Source organism: Mytilus californianus, unplaced genomic scaffold, assembly GCF_021869535.1.
Source record: "Mytilus californianus isolate M0D057914Y unplaced genomic scaffold, xbMytCali1.0.p SCAF_7, whole genome shotgun sequence".
In the NCBI taxonomy this organism is placed as follows: Eukaryota; Metazoa; Mollusca; class Bivalvia; order Mytilida; family Mytilidae; genus Mytilus; species Mytilus californianus.
This window is the reverse complement of record NW_026262723.1, coordinates 87,915,328-87,925,989: the sequence shown is the minus strand read 5'-3', so window position 1 is coordinate 87,925,989 and position 10,662 is coordinate 87,915,328. Positions and strand designations below refer to the sequence as shown.

At 28.9% G+C, this 10,662-nt stretch overlaps 1 long non-coding RNA gene across 4 annotated transcripts in view; it reads left to right on the top strand.

The window, feature by feature from the left end:
* Positions 1 to 4,879: 4,879 nt before the first annotated feature.
* LOC127707468 (uncharacterized) overlaps positions 4,880 to 10,662 on the top strand; it is a 73,359-nt gene continuing 67,576 nt past the window's right edge. For 3 of the 4 annotated variants that reach the window (XR_007984931.1, XR_007984934.1, XR_007984930.1), the window contains exon 1: positions 9,921 to 10,162. This is a non-coding gene — a long non-coding RNA (uncharacterized LOC127707468). Of the gene's footprint in view, positions 4,944 to 9,920; positions 10,163 to 10,662 lie in introns of those variants that run through there. The other variant, XR_007984932.1, reaches the window with a different exon arrangement.

Genomic DNA, 10,662 nt, shown 5'->3' with positions numbered 1-10,662 from the left:
AACAATTTGAAGGATATTTATGCACTTTGCATGTATAATGTATTTTTGAATCTGAAAACTTTATCTTAAGACATGGAATGCATAATTTAACATCTTCAGGTTATTTAAGCTTTATATGGTCACACATAAATAATCATTTGACACAGGTTTCTCAGATGGAGGAAATCTGGATCAATTAACTTTAGTTTGAAATCTGGTTTGTCTATGGAAACAAATGAATTATTCGAAAATGACTGCAGAGCATAACTTTTTCAAAATCAAAAATTTTAAAATCATTATTGGAAATGAACGCATCTTTTGGTCTTTAAGATTTTGGAAATTGACTAGGCCTCACTGTGACTTTGAGATGAAGAACAGCAATAAAAGCGCTGTTCCTTTGCTTTTTGTGTGTTTTTTGTTGTGCATGTACTGATTTTGTGTGATGGATGGATACCCCATATCCTTCGTTTGTCTATTGTGTGACATACATAAATGGTAAAGTCTGCATTATTGTATAGAAAGAGTTAACTCAAACAGCTAACGACGAAGAGCTCCCAGTAAAATTGATTGTGGCAAATATTTGGTTTTTTGTTTGTTTTGTTCTTCATATATTTCTAAAAAAAATCCAAATTAGTGTTACTTTTTCTGTACTTATGGACAAATTTTTATGAATAATAATTTTATTATAAATAATGGCTAATCAATGACTAAGGAAGCAAAATGATGTAATTTCAAATAAATAAACATGGGATTTCAAATTTATGTTATAATTTTCTGTTTATATCAGATAGAGAAGTATTTAGAAATGCATAGGGACTGCATTTATAGAAATCCCATCATTAGAACTTTCCCTATCATATTAAACTACGTCATTTACACTACCAAGTCATGCGATCTCCTTCCTCTGCCAAGCACTTCAATTAAGTGAAAAATTTACCTAATTGAAACCATTTTAATGACCAGTGAACTTATTAAGACACATAGTCTTTGATAATTGATAAAAGTAGACTTGAAGTTGGATTTATTTATGCTTAACTTACATTTTTGTGGTTTTATTTTTATAGGTTGAGTGTTCAACAGGAGAGAAAGTTTCATCACTGAAAACACAGGTTTGCAATGATATATTTTATTTTTACATCATAATTGAAGTAAAGGCAATTAAGTATTGGTCTTTTCAAAAATTTAGTTTCTATGTCACCAGCAAAATAGGGTAAACCTTTGATATTCCTTGGTGTTGGTAATCTCTGGACTTGTTATAAAATTCTCTTTTGAAACCACTGGAAGGTAAAGTTAAACTTGCCTGCAATCTACCTTTAAGGATGTACTTAGGTGAAATTAAAAAAAAATCTAGAATTTAAAATTGATACTATAACTCAGAAGAGCATTAGTTAAGGAACAAAATAGGCTAAAAATATTGATAGGTTATGGAGCTCCTTTTTGAGATATTTAATTTTTTAAAAATGGTGGGAAAAGGCTTACTCAGACTTTTACCTTATATTTGCATTGGTATTATTTGGGTCTCAAATTGAAAGAAAAGAAATCTAGAATCTGCTTAAATTTTGGTAAATGACCTTTTATGAGCTATTGAAGTCTTATATGAAAAGAAAAATGGGTGTTATGGGGCAAAATATTTTACCCTGTATAGTAGGAAAAAAACCAAGGTTATTTCATGTCTGTCATATTTGTTTTTCGTAAACTGTTTTGTTATAAATTAGGCCGTTAGTTTTTTCAATTGAATTGTTTCATATTTTTCATGTCGGGGCCTTTTATAGCCGACCATACAGTAAGGTTTTTTCTCATTGTTGAAGGCCGTACAGTTGCCTATAATTGCTTACATCCACTTCATTTGAACTTTGGTGGATAGTTGTCTCATTGGCAATCATACCACATCTCCTTATTTTTACAAGGAGTTCGTACAATTGACAAAAATTTCTAAACCTGACCTAAGTACATCCTTAAGTGTATAGTTTACTGAAGAAGGAGATATGATATTATAGGCTTAAAGATCTAGTCTCCTTTGAGCATCTAGTTCCACTTTTCCGTAATGAGAATACCTTATAAATCTTTCATAGTTTAATAAGGAGTCAAAGGTCAAGTACAAAAGGATGACGACTTAATTTAAACCAATGAATAATTTTAGGGGTGAAGGTCATGACATACATATTAAAGAAAAAAGCTTATAATTTTCTCAAGCTCGAACTTTGAAAAACAGTTGCTGGGAGTACTTTAGGGAGCAAGAGCCTTGTCATTCAGCCGTGTACAGTTTCAAGGTCTTTTGGTCACAATGGTCATATGAGTGTATTAGCCATAAAGAATTTGGAGTTTTATAGAAATATTCCAGTTTGATTCTGCTCAAGGCTATACTTAGAGCAAATATCATGAGGTTAAGGGTTGTAAAAACAATTTGAAGTCATGACTGAATGCTATGCTGTGCAAAATGTTTATTGTTTATGGAGACAATACTCTATGTATACTAGTATGCTGTGAGATAATTTAGATTCACACAAATGGATGTCCACTGGTTAACCCTATATACAAATTATTAGACAATACAAGTGTTATAACGTAGTTTTTTATCTCACAGAATTTAAAGATTAGTTAACTCAAGATTAACTCATGACTATTATGTTGGGGTATATTTTTATCTGTAAACAAATATTGAAAAGTATAGGTCGTATTTACTGAATATCAAAGGATCCCTGAACAGTGGTTTTCATAAAATTTCTGATCCTACATAACCCCAAGGGTCTAAAATTGTGCTGGTTCTTTGTAAATTTTCATACTTCTCTAGAAATGGGGGCTATATTCAATCACCTTGTCCTTCTGTCCAGTTGTTCATCCAACAAATATTTACAACACACTTTTGTATGGTAATTACTGAACAGAATAACTGAATATTTGGTAAGCTGCTTAACAGCGATGGTTTTGTTGGATAAGAATGAAGATGAAATCGCCACACAAGTGCAAGCAGTTTCATAAAAACTGAGATATCCATACTAAGTCTCCAAACTTCAATACAGCCCCACATACTTAAACTTCATCAAAATCACCTTTTGAGACAACTGGGATAGACAGAAAGAATAGTTAACAAATTTGATTTTTTATGCAAATGCAGTCTCTTTCTTGACCTCTACATATCGTTTGATTATTTGTGTTGTTGGTTTGCTGTCTCATTAATGTATACTTAACATCTCTTTTGATACTGTGGATTCATTATTATTTGTGGGATACCAATTATCAGGGATTCCGTGGGTACAGGTAAACCACAAATTCAAATGTTTAACGAATTGCAAATGTTCTGTAGGGTTGTGTGTGCACTTTGTCTAAACCACGAAATCAAATATCCATGAAAAAGCAAGCTTTCCTCAATCCATGAAAATTGGTACCCACGAAAATAAATGAATCCACAGTATATATTTCTGTTTTATGACATCGTACTCAATTTGTTTCAGTATTCTTTTTATTTGAGAAAAAAAAATAAAAAAATCTTAAAAGTTATATGCAAATTAATCTGCTAAAACTAAAGCTCTTGAAATGTTTATAATTGAAATTAAGAAAAAAAGTATTACAACAAATATAAAAAGATGAACAACGACCTATCATTAAAGGCAGTTTGTTGAACTCTAGATGTCTTTTGGTTTTTTTTTTGCCATTGGGTTGTTTGCTCATAGATGTATATCTCTTTTTTATTCAAATGTACATTCTGTAATAGAAGGTTGTGTTAATATGGTTTGCTGAACTAGACAATGATGTTAAAACTATATATATAACTAATTGAATTACAACGGATTTAATTGTTTGCACGAAAAATTGGAAACATTTTAAGAAATGCAGATTTTTTTTCAGCATTGAGACTTTTGAAAATGAAATTGTGGTTAATTTTGGCATAAAATTACAAATAAAAAGATAGTGATTTCATTAAAATATGCTGACAAGTGAAATCTGTCATTGATCTTACAGCTCGATTGATTTAAAGTATATTTTTTTTCGTATGAAATTCTACTTTTAAAATATGCACTCCAGAATCACCTAGTCAACTGTAAAAACAGCTGATTAAGGTAAACATTGGAAAAATGTCAAAAGAAAAATCCCTTATTCTATATTCAAACTGTAAAAACAAAGAAAATCCAAGTCATACTTGAGCTCGATCCAAAAATTTTACGTAAAAATGATTACATTCCTCAAAATTAGAAATAAGTTCCCCTAATGCAAAGCTTCTAGATTTTTATTACGACGAGGGGAAAAAAGACAAGGCCAAGTGATAAAATGAAATAGAATTGAAAATTCGTAAAAAAAAATCTATATTTCGGCAATTTGCATAATTTAAGGTGCAAATAAATAGCATATCAGTCATTCTATAAGATCTTAAAATGCATTTTCCTTAACTTAATTTTATGTTACTTAACTTATTTCAATAAATTTTGAAAATGAAAAGAATACTAATTATAATTTTGCTTAGCCTGCAGGACAAATTCCTCTAGGTCTTCTTGATGAAATTCTTTAACCTAATATGATAAATCTTTAAAGTGGATTATCAGCTTAGACCATATTAAACAAATTCTTTGGTCAATCTCAAACAAAAGTCTCAGCCAAGTGTTGTGTAAACAAATGAATGTGGATTAAAAAGAGGCACACGGTCATTTCAACTTTTTAATGTGCAGGGTTGGACTTTTGATAATCCAGATTAAAAAGTGGACCACACGCATGTCATTAAAGGATGCATTCCTTTATTATAACTAGTGCAAAGTTTGAATTTATTATTAGAACAATGCTGCAATATGATAAACTTAATCATATACATGTAAGAAGGGTCATAACCTATGTCACATGATTTTTCATTGATTTCTTCTAATTTCATGCAATTTTACAAGAAATTTGTTCAGAAAATGGTTTCTTTTTTAGATCAGTCGCAGATTTTGTGGATAGAATGAAGAAAATGAATGCAGGCTTTTACAGAGATATAGGTGTGTAATAAATGTATATAGAGACTTATAAGTCACTAAGGTGCAAATCATTTTATACATATTTAAACAGAACTTTGTTTTAGTTACCGTAGAAGTGCAGTTTCAATGCAGAAGATAATTATATTTAATTGGAAAATAAAAGAAGAAACAAATTCATTAATTCAACATTTTCAAAAAACTGTAGGTATTTAATTTATTTTTAACATATTTGCTTTATATAAAAAAATTTTTTTTTAAACAGAGCGCATAGTATATTTAGGGTTTGGGCCTTAGTATATTTCTTTTACATGAATTTTAGTGATAATTTTAAATCCTAAATATAATATAAACTCTACTTACTGATCTTATCTTATACAGTTTCCTGGACCAAATTATTGACAAAAACCTTGGGTTGGTTGTTCTCTTGTACCAAATTATTTGGTTGGAATTCTTATTTGCAGCTCAGTGAATGAATTGGACCCAACTTTGAGAAAATACTTTGTATTTTATTCTCGAGTATCCCTTGTTTTATTTTTTATTGTGATTAATTAGGGTTTCAATTACCGGAGAATGGTCATTCATTTGCCTTTCTTATTGAGTCAAAATAGGGATAAAAATTTGTCAAATCTGTTCATTCTTCCACTATTCTGTAATTTAATAGCAAAGAAACTCTGCTTGACAATTTTGCAAAAGAAAGTAAAGAGAGACTGCTTGTAAAATTTCAAAATGTAAATTATGTTTTTAAAATTCTTAAATTTGTTTACTTTACTTAAGAAACTACTTATCAGCATTATTTAGTTTGCTGAGTCGACAAATATTATAAGAGTCCTGGTTTATCAGTAATAATGGCTTAATGCAAAGATTCTTTAAAATTATGCAAAAATAATTCTATTTGTTTGAGGGATAAGGCCTAAAGGGAATTGAACAAGACCAAAGAACTTAAGCCATTATTCAAACATGATTTGGCTGAAATATTTGTGTAACAAACAATCAGACTTGCCGTTATAAGCAATGGTAAGGGTATTAGCTACATAATTGTATATATTGCTTAATAAGCAAATATTTTATGGTTTTTAAAAATGATAGCCACATAATTTTTATTGAAATACCTGTCCGATGAACAAAGGACGGAATTTGAGTTCATTATGTCTACATTACATTTTGGTTATAGTTAGAACTATAAATTGACCCAGTTAAAAGGTCAGTGGTATGGAAAAGGGCACATCAATCCCATCCCATTATCTGTGGCTCTTTAAAACAATTCATCACACGTTGCTTTGTAAAGACTAGATATTTAAGGACACAATTGAAAAATTCTTTTATAATTCAGAAACTAATTTACATTGTTATGTCGACATGGTGATGAAACATACTTAAAATTCTGTGGTATTTAGAAACGTTTTAATTAGACGTCACTGTGATTACCCCTTCAAATGTATGCTAATAACAGGAAAAGACATTTGGATCGTCCGTTTACCAAGATTACCTGTGTAAGTACATGTAAAAGTTTTTTTTTACCGTGAGATTGTCATAAACTTGACATATTCATGATTGTTGTCATTTATCTAGGTCATGTCAACTCCTTCAAAGAAAGTAAAAAGTCTTATTGCATATATAAAGCTTCTAATAAGGGGGAAATGAAATTTTATATTTGCATGATATATTATTTATTTTGCTATTTATGGTGTATTTTTCTTTTTCAGTAATTTCTATTTTTATTTGATTTTAAGTCTTTTTTGTGGTCTTTTGCTAGATTTGCTTAGGAAATAACATCTATGGTAATCAAGGTGGCTGTTTCGAAATAAACTTTGTTTTTTTAGTAGTTAGCAACAAATGAAATCACAGTTTGCATCAATATTAAAAAGTTTACTTTCCAAACAATTACTTGTTATGAAGAAAAAATATAATCTATATGTTGTTTGATTGACAAAAATGATCTATATGATAAATATTCAAAGATACAATGTAACTTTAAAATGGTGTCGGCATACACATACTGCACAAGAGACATGTACCTTCATACAATTTTAAAATTACTAACAGTGTCACTTCTCCAATTGTAAAGAAGTAATTTTGTAAAGGAATTTTGTAACTTAAATCTTGTATACAATTTAGCCTAATTTATAAGTTCCAATGTACCTATCATGTTCTTGATACTCAATACAAGCACAGACATCACTCATGGTTAAAATACCTTAATCCTGTTTTTGTTGATAAGACAACTCTTTTAAATTCTTTGACTATATATGGAGTGAGTAATATTACATTTCCATGGAGGAATTTGTAAGATGTTAATTATTATTATATCTATTATAATTTTTTTTTAAAAGCAGAGGGGGTGGTAATAAAAAAAATTATACATCTACAAATGTATACATCTTTATTCATATCTACCTATTTCATCTAGTCTTTCTGAAATCTTAACAACAAATTGTAGAGACATTTTGGTATATATAGATAAGATCTCTTAGTGACCATTTGTAGCTCCTCTGAGCTTTTCCTCTTCTTTGTTTCAGTCTCTGTAAAAAGAATAGTTACAATGCTAGTAAAAATACAAACATGAATGGATAGACTAGTGAATCAGAAATGGATATTAATAGCAGTTTAAACTTTGTCTGACCTGATTATTGCACATGTGCACCCAGTGAGTTGATGCTGCACAATTTTGTTTGTTAAGGTGCAAAAGATATGTCAAGTATGTTGCCCTGTAACAACAATTATTTTCATTCACTGAATTCTTTTTGGGTGTGTCTGTCTACATTTCAACAAAATCATTGAAATATAATTAATATTTTGTTGCTTTTATTCATAATGGTATAATTATGACAAAAATATATGTTTAGCTTTATATTTCTACACTTAAACTTCAACTGGTTTCATTCTCTAGGTTCAGTTACATTTGTTTGACTAACTATAATATTAAAAGACAATCATCTCTACCTAATGAATAAAAAAATATCTTAAATTTAGTGTGGTATTCAACATCCAAACCCCCAGCCCCATGTGAAAATGTTCAAAAGTGAAATGCATGATGATTTGTGAGTTTTGAATTTGAATGAAGTTCAAGACATTATGTATCAAGGTACGAGGTGTAAGTGAAACTAAGCAACTGAAAATTCAGAACTTTTTATTTATTATTTGTGACCGGATACATATGCAAAAATGATAAAAACTAGCATTTAAATTTTGATAGCATTATGTGTATACAACACTTCCATAATTCACAATAATTAATCTTACATTTTTGTCCATTGTTTAGCAATGGCAATAATTAATGTATGCAAACATAGCTGAATTTACAATACATATTGACACCATGTTTGTGTTCTTACTGTGGCAATATAACGTCACGGTACCCAAATTGCACAGAGTACCTAAATTGCACCTTTTTAGCTAAAAATAGCAGGGGAAGTCTTACATATCCTTTGTTTTTCTATTACAAGTTTTTTTAGAGACTAAACAATATGTATTTTTATGATTTGTCATTATGCACGTCTTTCAACATAGCTAAATATATTGGAATATATACAAAACATTCACAGTATATATCAAAGATGGAGTATCCACTAGAAAAAGTAAAATCTACGGAAATGTCGGCATGCGACGTCCACAAAAAGTCAACTTTTGAAAATGAGCAATTGAAATATGTTACAGGCATCCATATCTTAAAAAGGAATAATAAGTATGGACTATTGTCAAATTGTTCTAAATATTTGGAGAGATAAAACAAAAAATCAGCTATTCGATTTTTAAGGATGTTATTTTAAGCATGGATGCAATTTGGGTACCCCTCACAACAGAATCATGGATCATTTGGAGGTCGGTTCAAACCCATTTTTCTATGATTCAGTATGAATTCAAAATAAAATTGGTGAAACTATATAGTAGATAAGGATACATCTACAAAATAAACAAAGTATGGAAACTTTTGTCTGGATCATAAATAAACGTAGGTGAAAAAACTGTCAAAATAAGTGCAATTTGGTTCCCCTCACATTATATATATTTTGGTTCTATTTTACACTGTCTCCAAAAACTGTATACAATTCATTCAAAGCTAAATAGGAAATCTTGATTATAATGTCATATGATGTAGAAGTCATATTTTGTATATAACCTAATGTTAGCTTATAAAATATCTGTGCAAATTAAGTTATTTCATATCAAAAACAGTCAAAGATGTCTCTTACTGCACATACTTTTTGAAATCTGTACTTTTCTCAAGTTCACTGATTATATTCTGTTTGCTTAAAACGGAAATCTGTGAATAGAATATATAGAGCTTAAAGTTAACCGTTGACCTTTAATGGATTTTTTTTGGTAAACCGCAAGAACCTGACAATTAGTGTTTTTTGTGGGAAGAGTTTGGAAGGATCCCTTTGAAGAGCAGGGAAGCGAGTTAAATCATACCTACAATCTCTCTCACGATTGTAAAGTAGATAACGCTGTCATGTGATTCAATTTTATAAACATGAATGAAAAAATATTATATTTTCAATTTTTATGAATGGAAATGAAACTTATTTACATAAATTTTCATTCATAAGTTTTAAAAGTTTATTGACATCGATTCAGTTAATGGCTGACTTATTTCCATTAAAAAAAAAAACAACCCAACTTTTCTATGAAATGTAAAAAAGCTTGTTTAGATAAGTCAGATATGTTATAATTATTCTATTTTAATTCAAACTTTTATTCAATATGCTTTTTTGGTTTAAAATCAGTTTTTTTTTAGAAAAAAATCAAGAAAATATTAGAATTAGTATTTGAGAAGAAAACTAGTTCTGTTTTTTGTTAATTTATTCAAAATAGACATAATATATTTACATATAACAAAAAAGAACATTTTTCCTGTCTTCAACTAAAAGTAGATTAATTTATTTTCAGGATAGTACATATATCACAAAAGTTTTTTATTATTTAAAATTGTATTCTATTAAAACATTTTTTTTTTTGTACATGTAAAGCTTGGAGGTATTTTCTTAGTTTTGCCAGCCATGAAATAAAATTTTAAACCTCGTCTGCTATTAAGCTGTTTTAAAATTTAAATATATTTTCTAACTCATTCATCTTCTCTTGTTGATAAAATTGAGTTGATGTTTTGTATAAAAGGAATGTAAAGTATTTGTGTCAGTGGTACATGACATATGGGAGAACAGGTAAATGTAGGAGTTTAGACGGGAATATCCAGGGAAAGTTACTTGGTTCTCAAAGCTTGCAAGGTACAGGTAATACTGCAGGTATTTAAATTATTTTTCTATCTTTCTAAATATATTACATTTTTAAAAAAAAATTGTTCCCAAGAATTTAAAAAAAAAGTTTGAAAATATCAAAATAAATAAAAATTGTACTTGCATTGTTTTAATGGTTTGATATTTTGTGAAATGAATGTTTTTTTTTTCTTTTTGCATGAATTGTAATATTAGGAGTTATTTCCCCCGAGGGGAAATTTATACTGTATGCATTTAGCTTTAGCTAAATTCTGTTTTGCATTATTTAGTTATTGAATTTCTAAGCTTAAAGTCAGCCATTCTTGACAAATATATATAGTTTTATAATTGATTTGAATATAAAATTTATGAATAGCACTTAGAATATCAATTGATTAAAAGATAGTGTTCCAATTCATTTTTTTTTATATATTTATGTAACACTAAATTAAGGAAAAATTGAATAAGCAAAACTTGAAAATGAACAAAGTGTGGTAAACCTGTATTTTAGAGTGGTTTTACTCTTAAAT